This window comes from Cibotium barometz, chromosome 3 (assembly GCF_041138505.1).
Source record: "Cibotium barometz isolate CiBa-2024 chromosome 3, ASM4113850v1, whole genome shotgun sequence".
Taxonomy (NCBI): Eukaryota; Viridiplantae; Streptophyta; class Polypodiopsida; order Cyatheales; family Cibotiaceae; genus Cibotium; species Cibotium barometz.
Genome location: NC_141048.1, coordinates 17,319,540 through 17,339,302, shown reverse-complemented (window position 1 = coordinate 17,339,302; position 19,763 = coordinate 17,319,540). Strand labels below are relative to the sequence as shown.

At 36.7% G+C, this 19,763-nt stretch overlaps 1 pseudogene; it reads right to left on the bottom strand.

The window, feature by feature from the left end:
• Window positions 1-14,409: 14,409 nt before the first annotated feature.
• Window positions 14,410-14,944, bottom strand: LOC147639778 (uncharacterized; annotated as a pseudogene).
• Window positions 14,945-19,763: the final 4,819 nt, after the last annotated feature.

Genomic DNA, 19,763 nt, shown 5'->3' with positions numbered 1-19,763 from the left:
ACATCGCATCTTATCACATCCATTCACATCTCATACCATTCATTCTAATCTCGATTCACATGCCATCACATTCATTCACATCCCTTATCATTCATTCACATCCCGATTCACATGTTATCACATTCATTCACATCCCTTATCATTCATTCACATCGTGATTCACATGCTAACACATTCATGCACATCCCATATCATTCATTCATATCCTTTATCATTCATATCTATCCAATTTACATAACATCTCATTGCCTCTATTCTCGTTTATATCCATCACATTCACATCCACATATATTCTTCCACATACATCCACATCCATACTTATCACATACTTACCCATATCTATCCTTTCACATACATTCACATCCATACTTATCACATACACATCTACATCTATCCTTTCACATACATCCACATCCATCCTTTCACATACATACATCCACATCCATTCTTTCACATACAACCACTTCGATTCTTCACATACATCCACATCTATTCTTCACATACATCCACATCCATTCTTTACATACATCCACATCTATCATTTCACACACATCTACATCTATTCCTTCACATACATCCACATCCATCCCATATCATTCATTTACGTCCTGATTCACATGATATCTCATCACATCACATCCATCCATCTATTCATTCACATTTATCGGATTCACATCAAATCTATCCATTCATTCATTCACATCAAATCTATCCATCCTTTCACATACATACATCCACATCCATTCTTTCACATACAACCACTTCCATTCTTCACATACATCCACATCTATTCTTCACATACATCCACATCCATTCTTTACATACATCCACATTTATCATTTCACATACATCCATATCCATTCTCACATACATCCACATCCATTCCATATCATTCATTTACATCCTGATTCACATGACATCTCATCACATCACATCCATCCATCTATTCATTCACATTTATCGAATTCACATCAAATCTATCCATTCATTCATTCACAAATCTAACCATTTATTCATTCACATTTATCTGATTCACATCACACCTATCCATCCATTTATAAAAATCAACTTCAATGGGAATAACACTTTTCTAAAAATCCTTTTATACATCTATTTATGCATAAATTCAATTTCAAGGAAAATAACACTTTCGAAATAAAAATAAATTCCCTTATACATCTTTCTATATGCATAAAATCAAAATCAATGAGAATAACTCTTTTGAAATAAAAATAAATTTCTTTATTCATCTTTCTATGCATAAAATCAAAATCAATGAGAATAACCCTTTTGAAATAAAAATAAATTCTTTTATACATATTTCTAATGCATAAAATCAAAATCAATGAGAATAACCCTTTTGAAATAAAAAAAATTCTTTTATGCATCTTTCTATGCATAAAATCAAAATTAATGAGAATAACTCTTTTGAAATAAAATTAAATTCCTTTATGCATCTTTCTATGCATAGAAATGAATTCTAATGAAAGGTCTTTCATATTATCCATGTCCTTTCCCGTGATTTCGAGAATGGTAGCTTCGTGGACTGCATGAGGGGCTCTAGAGGGTCTTGTGGACCTCCGTACCCAATGACCATCATTTACAGGTTACTGTCCATCCTGCATATCACCTATTGAAACCATTAAATGGAATAAAGAAAAAGTAAGATTTCTAGCTTACATGAATTTTTGTGAGCTTTCCTTTGGCTTGATGGTTTGAGGGATCTACTCTTGTTTGCAACAAGAGTGGCCACCAATTCTTTTGAAGAGGAAATGGTCAAAAACTAATGAATTATCAATAAATTCATTGTTTTTGGCTCTGGGGAGGAGTAGAGTAATAGTGTATAAAACACTATTAAGCTTTTACAAAGGGAGAGGCTTCTATTTATAGGAAAAAGTGAGTCTCTAACCAAGAAAACTGATTCTAGAATTTTCTAAATCAGTTTGGTCACTTTTTGATCATTTTTAGGTTAGTTTAGCTTACTTTTTGGTTCTAGTTGAAATAGGAGAGAGGAGAGATGAAATATCTCATTATTTGAGAGTTTAAAACTTCACCACATATGTGAAATAGATGTCTCCTTCATGAGGAAAATTCTCCCACACTGAGGTGTCAAAAATGCTTCATTTTCTCTAAATATCTCTTCTTTTTTAACTAATAACCTTGTCCTTAATCAACTCTTCATCTTATGTGAGTATTTACTCATTTTTGGAAAGATTTTCTTTATTTCTTCAATTTATCTCCTCCCTACATTTGGATTAATCTAATTGGACCCTCAGAACCTTAATCTAAAATTTTTAAAAAATTTAGACCCTTAGACTAAGGCCTTTTGAACAGATTATAATTTATTTCTAATGCACCTTCTGAATTTCTTTTTGAACTTCTCTTTTGGAGGGATTTATTTTAATAAGAAGAGATTTTTTCATTCAAAAATATCTAAAAATTGAATAATCTCTCTCTAGAATATTTTCTCTCTCTAAGCCAAAATAGGTAGAAACAATCTGTTAATATTCTGACAAGAGGAATGATTACAGGGAGAGAGATTGGACATCTTGAGGGACTGGGGGAGGAATATTACATCCTACCCTACTTAAAAAACGCGAGATGTCCTCATCTCACAGGTGGAGTCTCTTTCATCTTCTTCTTCTTCTTCAATCACTCTTAGCATTAGTACCTTGGAAGTGAATGGCCGATTTGGGAACAACTCTCTTACTTCCCCTATTCTGAGGTAGAGGTCTTACATTACTTTGCATTAAAACTGTAGGTTGGTTAGAGGATCTACTTCTGGGATTTTCCTCAATTTGGCGGATAGAAACCTGATTACTCTGGAAGAAAGGAGCTGGAGTCTAGAATCTTGATCCCTGATTTCCCTACCCCGAAAACCTTGATCCAAAAGGAGTTGGGCAATCCATACTACGATGTCCAAACCCTTGACAATTATAGCATTTCACTCCCTTGTTCAAGGGTGAAACTTCTGAAAAATTCCAGGGGATTGAGTTTCAAGAAAAGGACATTTCTTCCATTCTGGAACTTCCCCTATCGTGGGATTGACCTTGATATCTCTTAGGCGGTGGAAGGTTGGAATCACCTTCTAAAACTAATAATCTTCTGAAAGGTGATGGTGTTGGCTTTGGTGGGATCTTCACAACATCAAAGGCCTTAGAGAAATCCTTTGCCATCTGCATTGCTTCGGCCATGGAAACTGGCTTGGCGTTCTTCACCAAAATATTCAAAGGTTCGTTCAGTCCCCGAATGAACCTGGCCATTAGTTGTTCTTAATTTAGCGGTGGCAAATATTTGAGGAGAAGAGCGAACGCTTGGTGATATACTTCAATAGTTCTGCTCCCTTGGGTTAGCTCTAAGAATTCGTTCATCTTTTTTTCCAAAAAGTCGGAAGGACAGAACCTTGTCCTTAGGTAAATTTTGAGATAATTCTATGTCTAGGTATTCCGATCCAGACGGTTTGTCTCGCAGTGGTTTCTCCATGCCACTCTGGCTGTTTCTACAATCTTCAACCTTGCAAGAGCTATTTTGCTCTTCTCATTGTACCCGGTGACATCAAAGTATTCTTCCATTGCTTCGATCCACTTCCACGGCCTCTCCCAAGTTTTCCCCTTCACCCTTGAAAGGTCCAGGCTGCAAGCTATGAAGAGTTTTACAAACATCCAGGTCGAGCTCTTCCTCATCGAGTTGGGGGTTATCATTTCTACCACGACGACCTCGATCCATGTTCCTATCAATACGAAAAATCTTGTTAAGTTTCCTTTATTTATGATTCAAGTCCGATTTTTGATTCATCTGATTTTGGGGTTCTTTAGATAGGTCGGCTCCCCACAGAATTGTGGGATAAAGATACTCGCATTATCAGATAACAATTCATTCATAACATATCATTCATATCTTTAACACAATAATGGTCTACTAGACCAAAATTTCCATCTGAACAGTCCTCCATGGGAGGATTTCAATTTTATAGATTTTTAATTTGTCATCCCTTAACTTGATCCACTGGGTTAAGAGTTAATAGTAGTAATCTGTCAGCATAATCCACTAATCTCATAGTGATTTGCTGAAGTCATTATCATCATTCCAGTTACAAACATCAACACAGAAACTCATCCCATTCATCCTCATTGTGGTTTTGCTCAGTTTATCGCTTTTCAACCAAAAATTCAGGAATCATTATTTTTCAATCAAAATCCAATTCAACTCATCAGTTCTCAACAACCAGTATTTTAAAATCATATAACCACATTCGAATTCATCATATGGATAGCATTTTAGCCTATAATTTCAAGATCTTAGATTTACTCATATATACTAGTAAAGAGCTGTAGTTATACACTCGGTATATACGGGTACTTACGGTCTTTGGAATTATAAGGTAAATACCATCATGTCTAGGCCTCAAGCAAGTCAGGGATTCCGTACATTTGCAGTCTTTCCATCTAAAGACCCAATTATCAAATTAGGAATTTCATTCTGAATATCAATTTGTATGAGTTTCATCAAACAATTCCAACCTTTTACTGCTACTTCATAAATTTATGACATTCTTGGCTTCTCGGTTGATCCACTTTAGCCAAATTGCTCTCATACCAGCTGTAAGATCCCTGACCCCACTGCTCAGAATTCTGGGGTGCTAGCAACAGAAGTAGCACTTCTTGCATGGGGCAGGGTCCCATACTCGGAGCCTCGGCCACGGATATCCAGATAAGAGACTAATCCACCGGTTCTTCCAAAATCGAACTCGAAAAAACTTTCCTTGCCCGGAAAGCATGGGCGATTCCTCCAGGATAACTTTTCTCTAAGTAGTCAAAAGCCTTAACTAACTGAACTGATCTGACTGCACCGTAAGTCCCATAGTCAGATCAAGGGAAAGATTGCACCTGGATCATAGAGACCAATGCTTTTTTTCCTCATTGAGAGGCACAACCGTTGATTCTTTTTCATAGAACAATTTTTATCCGGGATTTACTTCATCTATCGTACAAATAGAAATTAGTCTCATTTTAGGGATCCATCAGTCTAGCCTCAGTCCCATGGGTTAGCCAACCGCCCACAACCATTGTAGTGATGGGATCCAATTAGGAATTTGGTTAGGTTTTGTCCCGGGTACCAGGGAAAAGAATTCCCAGGTTCCCTAGCCGAAAATTCATGCATACTTACAACTAGTCACACCACTTATACATCCAATATGAAATTACCTTTTTCACAAAATCAGCATCTTCTAAAAATAATCTTTAATGAAACCATTGTGTCACTGATCATAGTCGTCAAAATCTTTGGTTGAATCCGTTCATAGCTCATAGTAACCGGTAATATATTCACATAACAAAATGGAATCTCCGTTGAAGATCAGCAAGATCAACCAACGGATCCATATAAAAGAGCCATGGACTCATCCAATTTTGAGGACCAGCAAGGTCAATCAACCAGATCCGTGTCTAAATTCAAAAAACAACTCTTACTCCTTGTTCCAATATCTTCCATGATGCACATGTGGATATCGTCATGGCGACCCAAAGCCCGAGCACCGTATGGTCAGCACCCTCTAGGATCCTTTGCAGGTGACCTAGCACTTCACTCATAGGCCGCTTCCTTGGTCCCTCATCTGTTGAAATATACAAGTGAATAGAGTGTGTGCGGGAATAAGCCCTTGGCTAGAGGCTGTAAATGAGAATGTGTAAATGCGAGAGAACCTATGAAAAGATGAGAAGAATCTACTCGGAGAGAATAAAGGATAGCATGAGGAGATTTAGGAGGTGTGAGATATTCTGGGAGAGGTGGAGAGAATTAAGCAAAAGAGGTGGAGTGAATTAAGGAAAAATCAATGGGATTAGATGCTTGGATGTAAACTCTATAAATTGAGACATTGGCCTAATGAGAACTTGCTGGTTTTTTATTATCCATGCCTACATTAAGCAATTAGTTAATTACTCACTAATCATATCTTAATTATCATCTAATCACTTTATTAATGATGTTGATTCTAGCATTTGATCCACCATAGCTCATCACATTATTGTAATTTTAACATGGTATCAGAGCCAAGCCTAGAATCTATCAATTTGTGAGCCCATTATCTTGCTAATCACTTGGCTAATTAAGATTAGTAGAAAATTAATATTTTTTCCTCTTTTTCAACTAATCCTCTGTACCCCCAGTTTCAACTAACCCTCTGTACCCCCAGTTGGTGGAGGAGCTCTATCTTCTTACATACATCAAATTAGCCCAACATAGCTAACTTAGTGGTGCTTCAGCCATCAAGACAGACTTGCAAACCGCCAACGCAAGCTACTGAAAATCATGAATTAGGAGGCGCCATTTTTTTGAGGAGAATTTGATATCTCTGCTGCTCTAGATCAAATGGGTCTAATTTCTGTTAGCCTTGGGGGTTTGCAAGCATGCTCTACAAGCTGGTGAAGTCAAAATTCGATTTGATCAAGTCTACAAACTCTTCATCAAATCTATAGAGGTGAACTTGGTAAAACAGAGATTAAGCATTCAATGTTTGGTCAAATCTTATGTTTCTTGGCTTAATCCTCTACTAGACTAATTGCTATTAATGGCCTTGAAAGGTTTTGAGCTCATTTGAACTCTAAGGTCTCAGATTTGGGCTCCCCGTATACTCTGTTTTTTGCACACAGAATAGAGGATTAGTTTGCTAATCAATGATTAATCAATGCTAATCTCTATATTTTGATGTAATTGAGGGTTCAAATTAACCATTATGTATCTGATACAGATTCCTATAACTTCAGATTGCAATTCGAAGATGGTTTGATACTCCAACCATTCCGTACAAATTGGTTACCCTTGATTTAATGTAATTTCTAGCGATTTTATGCTGATAAAACATCTCCTAAACACCAGATTGAGTTGTAAAAGGGTAGACACTGATAAATCTGTTGTTGTAATCATCTCCTAAACACCAGATTGAGTTGTAAAAGGGTAGACACTGCCCTTGAATCTTGAAATTGGATCAAGAGGTAAGACCCCCTTCACATTATCATGAGTACAGCACAAGCAATAGCCAAATTTAATGGAGAGCAGTTTTACACATGGTAGACAAAAACCATTTATCTTCTCATAAGGAAAAATCTGTGGTGGGGGCTAGTTGAGGGAAGAGATGAATGCCCAGAGGTGAGAGGGAAAAATGAGTGGAAGAGCAGGAATGAAAAAGCATTGGGACTTATTGCACTCAGTTTAAATGATGAAATCATTCATCACATCACAGGGATACAATGGGCAAAAGATGCATGGAATGAACTCAATAAATTATTTGGCACACAAGCTAAAAATTTAAAGATAAATCTGTTAATGCAATTCTACAAATTAGATATGAAGAAAAGTGAACCTTTAATCACACACTTGAACAGAAATAAAAGCATTAAGCAACAACTGACCAGCTATTGGCAAAAAGGTATAAGATGATGAGGCACTAGCAGTGCTTCTAAAGAGTGTGGACAAAGGTGAATATGAAAATATTGTAGCAACACTAAAGAATGTACCTGAATTGAAGCTACACGAGATAGAAGGAGCTCTACTAGAGCAAGAGAGCAGAGGCAAAGAGAAGAAATGGCTCGACTCAACAACAGGAGAAGAAAAAGAATTCTTCACCCGAGGAGGATTCTCTCGAGGACGAGGACGAGGAAGAGGCAGAGTAGGAGGAAGGACCTTTACTTACTACAACTGTGGAAAGCTAGGACATATGGCAAGAGACTGCTACAACAAACCCAATGAAGAAGGAACGACATCGGCAAACTTCATGGAGGCTCCTAAGGAAGAGGAGTCGGATCATCTTTTCTAAGAGAGAGAGAGAGAGAGAGAGAGAGAGAGAGAGAGAGAGAGAGAAACCCCACAACCCAATGTAACCTGCCCCAACAGAGTAAAACCACCGATGATGTAGGCCATGTGGTAGATGTATATGTGAGCACTTTAGTCAAGGTCACGGACACTTGTAGTAGTCTTAGACACATAGAGAGAGAGTGTCAAGAACTATGAGTTTAGGGACTTGAGGCAGTGGTCGCAGACTATCAAGTAAGAGAGAAACTTGGTATAGGATCCAGGTATACTAGGAGTATTCACTTGAGGGGAGGTGTTGAAATATACAAGTGAATAGGGTGTGTGCGAGAACAAGCCCTTGGCTACAGGCTGTAAAAGAGAATGTGTAAATGTGAGAACCTGTGAAAAGGTGAGAAGAATCTATTAGGAGAGAATAAAGAGTAGCATAAGGAGATTTAGGAGGTATGGAGATATTCTGACAAAGGTGGAGAGAATCAAGCAAAAGAGGTGGAGTGAATCAAAGAGAAATTAGTGAGATTAGATGCTTGGATGTAAACTCTATAATTGAGGCATTGGCCTAATGAGAACTTGCTGGTTTTTGATTATCCATGCCTACATTAAGCTATTAGTTAATTACTCACTAATCACGTCTTAATTATCATCTAATCACTTTGTTAATGATGTTGATTCTAGCATCATAGCTCATCACATTGCTGTAATTTTAACATCATCCACCGTACTAGAAGCTCACCATTTAAATCGAACCGAGGCTAGTCAAGACCTCGACGGGTCACGTCCTTCGTTGACTCTCGGTTAGTTGTTGCAACTTTATCAGCTAGGTCTCTACGACCTCATTCACAAGACGATCAAAATGCTTCCCCAGCATTTTTGACATAAAACAATCATTTAAAAACAGGTCATAAATACAATTTCTATAAAGAGAAATTAGTGAGATTAGATGCTTGGATGTAAACTCTATAATTGAGGCATTGGCCTAATGAGAACTTGCTGGTTTTTGATTATCCATGCCTACATTAAGCTATTAGTTAATTACTCACTAATCATATCTTAATTATCATCTAATCACTTTGTTAATGATGTTGATTCTAGCATCATAGCTCATCACATTGCTGTAATTTTAACATCATCCACCGTACTAGAAGCTCACCATTTAAATCGAACCGAGGCTAGTCAAGACCTCGGGTCACGTCCTTCGTTGACTCTCGGTTAGTTGTTGCAACTTTATCAGCTAGGTCTCTACGACCTCATTCACAAGACGATCAAAATGCTTCCCCAGCATTCTTGACATAAAACAATCATTTAAAAACAGGTCATAAATACAATTTCTATAACGAATCTCTCGTCTTTCCACATCAATCTACATTACTCAATCCACATTCATTTCATAAGCATTCCCATTCTCATCACATCATTCTCGATCTTAATACTTCTTTCCTCAATTAACTTCATCAAATCTCATCCACTCGCATTTACCCATACATCTCATCTCATCACATTCATTAACATCTATCCAACTTACATCTCATCTCATCACATTCATTAACATCTATCCAGCTTACATCGCATCTCATCACATTCATTAACATCTATCTAGCTTACATCGTATCTTATCACATCCATTCACATCCCATACCATTCATTCTCATCCCGATTCACATACCATCACATCCATTCACATCCCTTATCATTCATTCACACCCCGATTCACAAGTTATCACATTCATTCACATCCCTTATCATTCATTCACACCCCGATTCACAGGTTATCACATTCATTCACATCCCATATCATTCATTCACATCTTTTATCATTCATATCTATCCAATCTACATCAGATCTCATCGCCTCTATTCTCGTTCATATCCATCACATTCACATCCACATATATTCTTCCATATACATCCACATCCATACTTATCACATACACATCCACATCTATCCTTTCACATACATTCACATCCATACTTATCACATACACATCCACATCCATCCTTTCACATACACATCCACATCTATCATTTCACATACATTCACATCCATACTTATCACATACACATCTACATCCATCCTTTCACATACATACATCCACATCCATTCTTCACATACATCCATATCCATTCTTCACATACATCCACATTTATTCTTCACATACATCCACATCTATCCTTTCACACATATCCACATCCATTCTTTCATATATATCCACATCCATCCCATATCATTCATTTATATCCTGATTCACATGACAGCTTATCACATCTATTCACATCACATCCATCCATCCATTCATTCACATTTATTTGATTCACATCACATCTATCCATCCATTCATTCACATTTATTTGATTCACATCACACCTATCCATCCAATCATTCTTTTATAAAAATCAACTTCTGTAGGAATAACACTTTTATAAAAATCCTTTTATACATCTATTTATGCATAAATTCAATTTTAAGAAAAATAACACTTTCGAAATAAAAATAAATTCTTTTATGCATCTTTCTATGCATAAAATCAAAATCAATGAGAATAACCCTTTTGAAATTAAAAAAAATCCTTTATGCATCTTTCTATGCATAAAATCAAAATCAATAAGAATAACCTTTTTGAAATAAAAATAAATTCCTTTATTCATCTTTCTATGCATAAAATTAAAATCAATGAGAATAACCCTTTTGAAATAAAAATAAATTCTTTAATACAGCATATATCTATGGATAAATTCAAAATCAATGAGAATAACCCTTTTGAAATAAAAATAAATTCCTTTATGCATCTTTCTATGCATAAAATCAAAATCAATGAGAATAACTCTTTTGAAATAAAATTAAATTCCTTTATGCATCTTTCTATGCATAGAAATTAATTCTATTGAAAATCACACTTTTATAATAATAAAAAAATATCCAATATGCATCTTTCTATGCATAGAAATTAATTATAATGGAAATAACACTTTTATAATAAAAATATTTCTAATATGCATTTTTCTATGCCTAGAATGAAAATAATACTTTTAGAATACACAAACTGTAGGGATTACTCTTTTTGAATAATAAAAAATAAAACTTATTTTACAAAATTTAAGAAAATTTTACCATAACCTCCTTTGTATGGCTGACCATTTTTCAAATTTTTTCATTCTCAAGTTACTTAGAAATTATCCCAAATGGTTTAAAGCATTCTAAACTAATCAAATTTCACTTTTTAAAGAGAAACAATATGAAAAGTTTAATTCTAACAATTTGATAATATATCTAGGATAAAGAAAGGCTGAATTCAAGAATGAAGAGAGGAGGAAAGCCTTTTCAACAAGACATAACATCATTTTTTATTTTAAAGAAAACAAAAATTAGAAAACCATTAAATGGAATAAAGAAAAAGTAGGATTTCTAACCTACATGAATTTTTGTGAGCTTTCCTTTGGCTTGATGGTTTGAGGGATCTACTCTTGTTTGCAACAAGAGTGGCCACCAATTCTTTTGAAGAGGAAATGGTCAAAACCTAATGAATTATCAATAAATTCACTGTTTTTGGCTCTGGAGAGGAGTAGAGTAATAGTGCATAAAACACTATTAAGCTTTTACAAAGGGGGAGGCTTCTATTTATAGAAAAAAGTGAGCCTCTAACCAAGAAAACTGATTCTAGAATTTTTAAGATTAGTTTGGTCACTTTTTGATCATTTTTACGCCAGTTTAGCTTACTTTTTGGTTCTAGTTGAAACACGAGTGAGAAGAGATGAAATATCTCATTATTTGAGAGTTTAAAACTCCACCACACATGTGAAATAGGCGCCTCCTTCATGAGGAGAATTCCCTCACACTGAGGTGTCAAAAATGCATCATTTCCTCTAAATATCTCTTCTTTTTTAAACTAATAATCTTGTCCTTAGTCAACTCTTCATCTTATGTGAGTATTTACTCATTTTCTAGGAAATTTTCTTTATTTCTTCAATTTATCTTCTCCCTACATTTGGATTATTCTAATTGGCCCCTCAGAACCTTAATCTAAAATTTTCAAAAAATCTGGACCCTTAGGCTAAGGCCTTTTGAACAGATTATAATTTATTTCTAATGCACCTTCTGAATTTCTTTTTGAACTTCTCTTTCGAGGGAATTTATTTTAATAAGAAGAGATATTTTTCCATCCAAAAGTATCTAAAAATTGAATAACCTCTCTCTAGAATATTTTCTCTCTCTAAGCCAAAATAGGTAGAAACAATCTGTTAATATTCTGACAAGGGGAATGATTACAGGAAGAGAGATTGGACATCTTGAGGGACTGGGGGAGAAATCTTATAACTCAAACTTCAAGAGCATGTGGTAGCAAGATAGGATGAAGTCCTAAGTGATGTACTTCATGAATATATTATGAGAGTAGTCATTGTAATAGCATTAAGCCTTGTATGAGCTTAAAGTGCCCAGTCGGCCACACAGTTAAGTGAGTGTGAACACTTATGGCCATGTATATAAGTGAATTTCTCTCATAATATAAGATACTCTCTAATTGTGCAATTGAGTCTTGCTCTTGCGAATCCTCTTGCTAATCTCTCTCCCTAATGTATGCTAGTGAGTGTGTGTGAGTGAAGTGAGGTGAGAGGAGGGACGAGGATTTGTAGTGCAACGCGTGGTGTGACAATGCTGGCGGGAGACGCGATGGAATTGATTTTCAAGGAGTTGTAGAGCTTAGAGACCTCAAGGGTTACGAGCTCAACCCCATTGGAAAGATCCTCATGACAGTTGCGGTTCACCAGGCAATCTCTTTTTGGATGTGTTTCAAGGAGGGTTAGGATGAGCCATAACATTTTTGGTGCCGTTGCTGCCGGGAAACCATCCCTTGGCTTTTTCCATCGTTTTGCCTCTAATCTACGTATAACCGATTGCCCATTATCTTGATTAATGGTTCTCCATGAAAAAGATGTGGATTTAATGGTGATTTGTGTGAGATTTAGTGTAGAATATCTCTCTTCTTTGTTTTTGAAAAGAATGCTTTTTGGATAATTTTAGATTAATTTGTTGTTTTTGTGGTGTAATAGCAACTATGACATTGCCTGCGTGAACTGTTAAATAAACCATAGAGCCGAGCAATAAGCTCTATTTGTATGTGCACAAAAAATCCAACCCACCCATGCATGCATGCAGTCACACACATGCATGCACGTACACACGCACGCGAGCACTTCAGCAAAGAATGCAACAGATTTATTCACCAAGCTGATTTCTCAAGCTTCCTTCGCTCCTCATCTTTGGCTTCTGGGAGTATGTTTAGTATTTGCTAAGAGGGTGTTACCACATTCATCCCCAGTTTCTGGTCATATTTGGAGTCCCCTTTTGGTCCCTTTTGTATGGCTATTATATTCATCTGAACTCTTTTTGAATGCAATTAAAGAAATACTGGAAGGGGCACCAAGTTTTGGGACCAAACAGTGTTCGTGTACTATTTACAAGAGCACTCTATCTCCCTCTTTGTTTGCTTTCTTTACTGATTTACAGCCGTGTTAGTGCGACAGTTAATCTACCGCCACCAGGACATCACCAACGTTCCCAAGGGGGTGAGCTCGTGGTTGTCTCGAGGAAAGTCGTGCTGTAAATTTCAGCAAGATGTCTAATCAAGAGGAAGACTATGACTATGAGGAAGAGAAAGAGCTCCGGAGAGGACTAAATCAGAGGATATACATGCAGAAGAACAAGTTGTAGCAGCAGATGCACGTTATGAGGATGTAATGCAGCCAGAAGAAATGCCAAGTAAAGAGGAAGAGGATGCCCAATTCAAAGCCTGATTGGTAGGTGCAGTGGATGTGCTAGCTACTATTAGAGACACATCTATTAATTAGTTACACAAAATCTAATAAATAGCTACTAGCTATATATACAGGTATTGGATAGCTATCAGGTATAAATTAAGTGCACAACTATTATTGAACTAAGGTTGCTATAAAGCTGCTAGCTACTATTAGAGACACATCTATTAATTAGTTACACAAAATCTAATAAATAGCTACTAGCTATATATACAGGTATTGGATAGCTATCAGGTATAAATTAAGTGCACAACTATTATTGAACTAAGGTTGCTACTATTAGATTCATATCTACTAAATATCTACTAGTTAAAATAGCTAGTTCTTTATTAGATATCTAATAAAGAACTATTAGACAACTATTACGTATATGTTAGGTGAGCATGTATTAATCAAGTCTTAGTTAGCTACACACTCTAACTGTTAAGTAGCTACTGTCTATCTATTAACTAGCATAGCTAGCTACCTATTAGATAGGCTTCAGATACACAACTATTAGACAACTATTACGTATATGTTAGGTGTATATCTAAATATATACAACTGTTAGACAACTATTACGTATATGTTAGGTAATAGTTATCTAATAGTTGTATATCTAAAAGATATACAACTATTAGACAACTATTACGTATATGTTAGGTGAGCATGTATAATCAAGTCTTAGTTAGCTACACACTCTAACTATTAAGTAGCTACTGTCTATCTATTAACTAGCATAGCTAGTTACCTATTAGATAGGCTTCACATATATACAACTATGAGAAAGCTATTAGGTAAATATTATATGCACAGTTATTAAACAACTACTAGGCATACATATGATACATTTAGTAGATGAATTGGGTGCTCAATGTAGTTCTTTCGACCAATTATTTTTCAACATATGTTCTTTTTGTTAGGGGACACATGAGTCTCAGTTGTCCAAAAAGTGACCACACTATTCTCATTAGGTATGCGACTTCTTGGTTGTTTCCTATGACATGTGGAGAAAGCCAACATGGAGTTGTCATTTTCAAGTTCCAGCCAAGATTTTGCCACATAAAAGTTCCTTCTAACAACAACAGATAGTAGCTTAGAGATATCAATGAGTTTGAGGCCAGCTGACTCCTCTGATTCTTTTGAGTTTAAGAGCATCAACATGGCAAGGACCTTTTAAGGAATAATTCATCCCTAGACCATGGCTTCTTCAAACTTTGGAGCATGTTGCGAATATTTGCTATGAGTGTTGTTTGAACATCATTATGGTGCCTTGGAGTCGTGTCTTGCAAATCTTTTAATGAGGATGAAGGATTAGCTGATTGAATATGTCTTTCTTATTGGCCATGTCCATTCCATTTATCGCTGATGAAAATGATCTCTTTGGAAATTTATGCTCTTCTTTTTCCATCAACAGTCTCTACCTGACCCCAATTTCTTGCTTCCTTTACTTTTCTTTTGTTTCTAGCTCTTTGTTTTCTTTTGCGGTGTGCTTTATATTCCCTAATGAACTTACGTTCCTAGGATGGGAGTGCATTAACCTGTAACATATAAACTTATGTTAAATCCCCACTTTTTCATTGCATAGAAAGAGAGAGAGAGAGATAGAGAGATCAGTGTGTTCAGACCTACAAAGTTTCAACCTCTTTCAACTCTTGTAGTTCCACCATGTTTCACTTTTGTGTATTCATCTAGACAGAGAAAGAGAGTATTCAGTCGTCTCTGTGTGTGTGTGTGTGGGAGGGGGAGAGATAGAGACAGACAGACAAACATATAGATAGAGAAAGAGAGTATTTAGTCGTGTGTATGTGTGTGGGAGAGAGAGAGTACGTGGGAAAAGGGAATCATGAAGGTTTGAATTATAAAACCTAAAAGTTAGAATTGTGAGGTCTTTTTCGTAGAGTAAAATGGATTTCTTGAAATCTAGCTTTACACCTTTCAAAGAGCTAGTTCACTACCCAAATAGCATTGTTCGAGACACAGCTTTTTTGTACACATATTCATGCTTCCACTCTGCACCGTCTTTACAAATATATTATCTCAAGGAATTAGGGTGCTAGAAAACTCATCCGATAGATAATAAGAGACATCAAAGAAACCCATTCCCCATCCTTTTGCTCAGACACATGCTTATGTTTAACTAGTTCATAAAAGCCATATCATTGACACATTAAAGATAATAGGTCATGTAAAGACATTATCTCTCCCACTACTAATATCAAGCTATCAAAAAGGAGGGATCTCAAAATGACATTTGAAGCTATTCATTGGATTGTGGATTGTGGATTGTGGATTGTGGTTGGATTCATGTATGAATCATGAATCGTGAATTTTCCAAAGTTGGATGTCAATGTTTTAACCCTGATTGGTCCCCGACTAGAAGAGGACAATCCTAATTAGTATGATTACAATGAGACAATATTTGGTCATAATTACACCTAGATTAAGGTCACATCTATCATTAATTGTGTGTGAAAATGGGCATAGTGTAACTGCATGGATGTGTGTGCACATGTGCAAGTGTACCACTCCCTTTGTTAACCACATATTGTTAACACATTCCTATGATAACTATGTCCTCACACTTATGTAATGGAAACCTGTACTATATTGTAAATCCCATCATTTGATGAGGAAAACGCCCTAAAGATGCTCCCAAGTATTGAGCTTCGAAGGACACACAAGAGGATCTCAATCAGTTGGCCAAACCATAGAGAAAGTCTTGTAACTATGTTTTGGGTGCCTCAAGTCACGTACTCCCGAGCGCGGCCTAGTGCGAAAAGGCTTGGAACTATAAAAGTCAATTTCTCTTGTTTGTAACTCATTCTCCCATTTGTGCAGGTTGAAAACTACTAATCTAGAGTTACCCTCTAACTTTAGCCTCTTCCCACCTACTTGACATTAATGAGAAAATCTTAGTTGTCCCTCACTCAAAAATTCAAATCTTCACCCTGTTGAGAGAACGTGGTGCTCATGCTAGATTCAAACATGTGGAGGAGAGAGACCCAAAATACAAGAAGAGATCTTGCTTATTAAGCTGCTTAGAAATACAACTTGGCTTTTGCACTCTATCAAATACCTTCTAGCTTTGCCTTTAAATAGGTGAGCTAGTGGACCATAAGTCCATTCACACACACATTTACACTTGTTACATTTCATTTTGTTGGGATATCTGATCCAACAATTATTTACCAAATGACCTACCTTTTTGCAATGGGTACACCTTACTTTGCTCACTTGATGTGACAAAGCTTGTTCGATATTCAATGAAGTTGATGCATTTGAAGATTCAGCTCCTCCCTTTGGCCTCTTTTCTTCATCAAGGCAAGATTGAATGACTCCTTCAAGGGTGGGATTAGGTATGTTATTTAGGGTGGTGACTAATGTGGGGTACACCTTCTTGAGACTGCTTTTAACAAAATAGCCACCACTGCATCATCTTCATCCATTCTCGCATTCACTGATACAAGTTGAGCCATAAGACCCTTCAAGTGAGAGATAAAGGCTCCAATGCCGTCTCCCTCTTTGAGCTCCAAGCTAAAAAATTCAATTTTAAGTGAGATCTTGGAAATTCTTACCATGAGCTCCATAGAGCTTGTCAAGCTCATCCCATTTTTCCTTTGCAGTCGGAAGCTGGTCCACATGGTGAATAAGAGCCTCATCAAGATGGAGCATGATGATGGCTTGTGACCTCTCATCATCTTCAATATCTTCAGCCTTAGCTCGATCAATAACCTTAGTGCCGGAGATGAATGGCCAAAAACCTTTGGACATCATCTTGTACTTGACAAGAACTTGCCAAGTGTGGAAGCCCTCTCCTGAGAACTTCTTAATTTGGGTGTTTTCCTTTGACATTGGGTATTGAAGGAAGATTACAAGAGTGTAATGGACTGATTTATGAAGAAGAAAACCAGAAAATTTATGATGTTTTGGCTTAAGTAGAAAGAGAATGGCTTATGAGAGTACAACAACCCTTAATCAAGCCAAGGATGTTGCATAAAAAGGAGATTAAGTTGATGAAGCTTATGGTTTAACACTTAGGGTTTGTGCCCAACCACTAATTCTGATGGAGAGAGCTTCATTAGTGTCAAAGAACACTTTCTTTGGTGATTATGATCACCATTAGTGTTTAAGAAACACTATTAGTGCTTAAGAGCACCTTTTTTAGTGTCAAATGACACTTTCATTGATTAGCTTGTTGATGTCGAGGCTTATGAACCAATCAATGGTGAATGCCCCATCACTTCAAAACACTGATCAAAAAACTTAGAAAGACTTAAGAAGAAAATGTATTGATGATTAATGTGCTGATTTAGAAGAAGATTAGTGTTAAACAACACTATTTTGAAGCTTACAAATGGCTTTAATGGCGTACACACCAGGATTTGTTTGATCCACTTCTTCTTGGCTTGAAGAAGTTATGTTCCTCAACCTCAAAAAGGATGCCTTTGAATATTAATGCATAGAGGTAGTGTTTAATAACACTTTAGTGCTTAAAAAACACTAAATTTTGAAGCTTTTATAAAATCTGCCATGGAATGCACAGACCCAGACCTAGTCTTTTAGCTCTAGCACACACGTCGGTGGATCATTAGGGCTGAGACTTGAGCTGTAAGACCTTGAGACCATGGGCTTCAAAAGCCCTAAGCCCTCTAAGCCTGCAATTGCCTACACACGGTGAATGTACGAACTGTGGAGGACAACGAAAGGACTGCGTCGAGTTAAACAGACAATGCTGCAGCGATTTGAAGGAGAACCGCATAATTAGCGGTATGAAATGAAGCGCCCAGATGTCCTCTTGATCTTTTTAGTTGAGAGCAAGCCATGATTTGGCCTCCAAAAGCTGCTAGAGCTCCTCCATTGGCAAGGGGTTCAGATCCACAAAAAGTGATAGAAGGAGAACTAGCCTACACCACACAATATGAGACCTAATCTACCCAAGCTCTAGATACCATGTTGAGAAAACGTGGTGCTCATGCTAGATTCAAACATGTAGAGGAGAGAGACCCAAAATACAAGAAGAGATCTTGCTTATTAAGTTGCTTAGAAATACAACTTGGCTTTTGCACTCTATCAAATGCCTTTTAGCTTTGCCTTTAAAATAGGTGAGCTAGTGGACCATAAGTCCATTCACACACACACCCTTCTCCTACCCTTTTACATGACCTTAGTCTCTTAATACACCCAATGACAATTCAAAATCATGTGGCGCACGTGCACCACTCTGCCAAGAATTAGAGCTAGTGCTAGAGTGGAATTGGGACAATCTAATGATCTATTATTTATTTTTTCATGCTGTTAATCCAATTATAGGATTAACAAGAGCTACCGCCATTATATCTTATATCAAGGAGTCACGGTAGATACACCAAAGAATCATACATTCATGATATGAAACAATAGTATCCAAAGCTACAACTTGGACAGGCGGTCGTAATGGTGTGATGAAGTATTTATGGCAACTCCTGTAAGATCCCTGATCCCACTGCGCAATGAATTCTGGGGTGCTAGCAGCATAAGTAGCATTTCTTACGCAGGGCAAGGTCCCACACTCGGGGCCTTGCCCATGGATATCCAGACAAGAGACTAATCCATCGGTTCTTCCAAAACCGAACTCAGAAAAACTTCCCTTGCTTGGAAAGCACGGGCGATTCCTCCAAGATAACTTTTCTCTAAGTAATCAAAAGCCTTAACTAACTGAACTCATCTGACCAAACTCGTAAGTCCCATAGTCAGATCAAGGAGAAGATTGCACTTAGATCATAGAGATCAATGCTTTTTTCCTCATTGAGAGGCACAGCAGTTGATTCTTTTCCATAGAACAATTTTTATCCGAGATTTACTTCATCTATCGTATCAATAGAAATTAGTCTCATTTTAGGGATCTATCAGTCCAGTCTCAGTCCCATGGATTAGCCAACTGTCCACAACCACTGTAGTGATGGGATCCAATTAGGAATTTGATTAGGTTTTGTCCTGGGTACCAAGGAAAAGAGTTCCCAAGCTCCCTAGCCAAAAATTCATGCAAACTTACAACTAGTCACACCACTTATACACCCAATATGAAATTGCCTTTTTCACAGAATCAATATCTTCTAAAAATAATCTTTTAATGAAACCATGGTTGAATCCTTATTTCCAATCATTCCTTCATCGATGTACCTATGGCATCA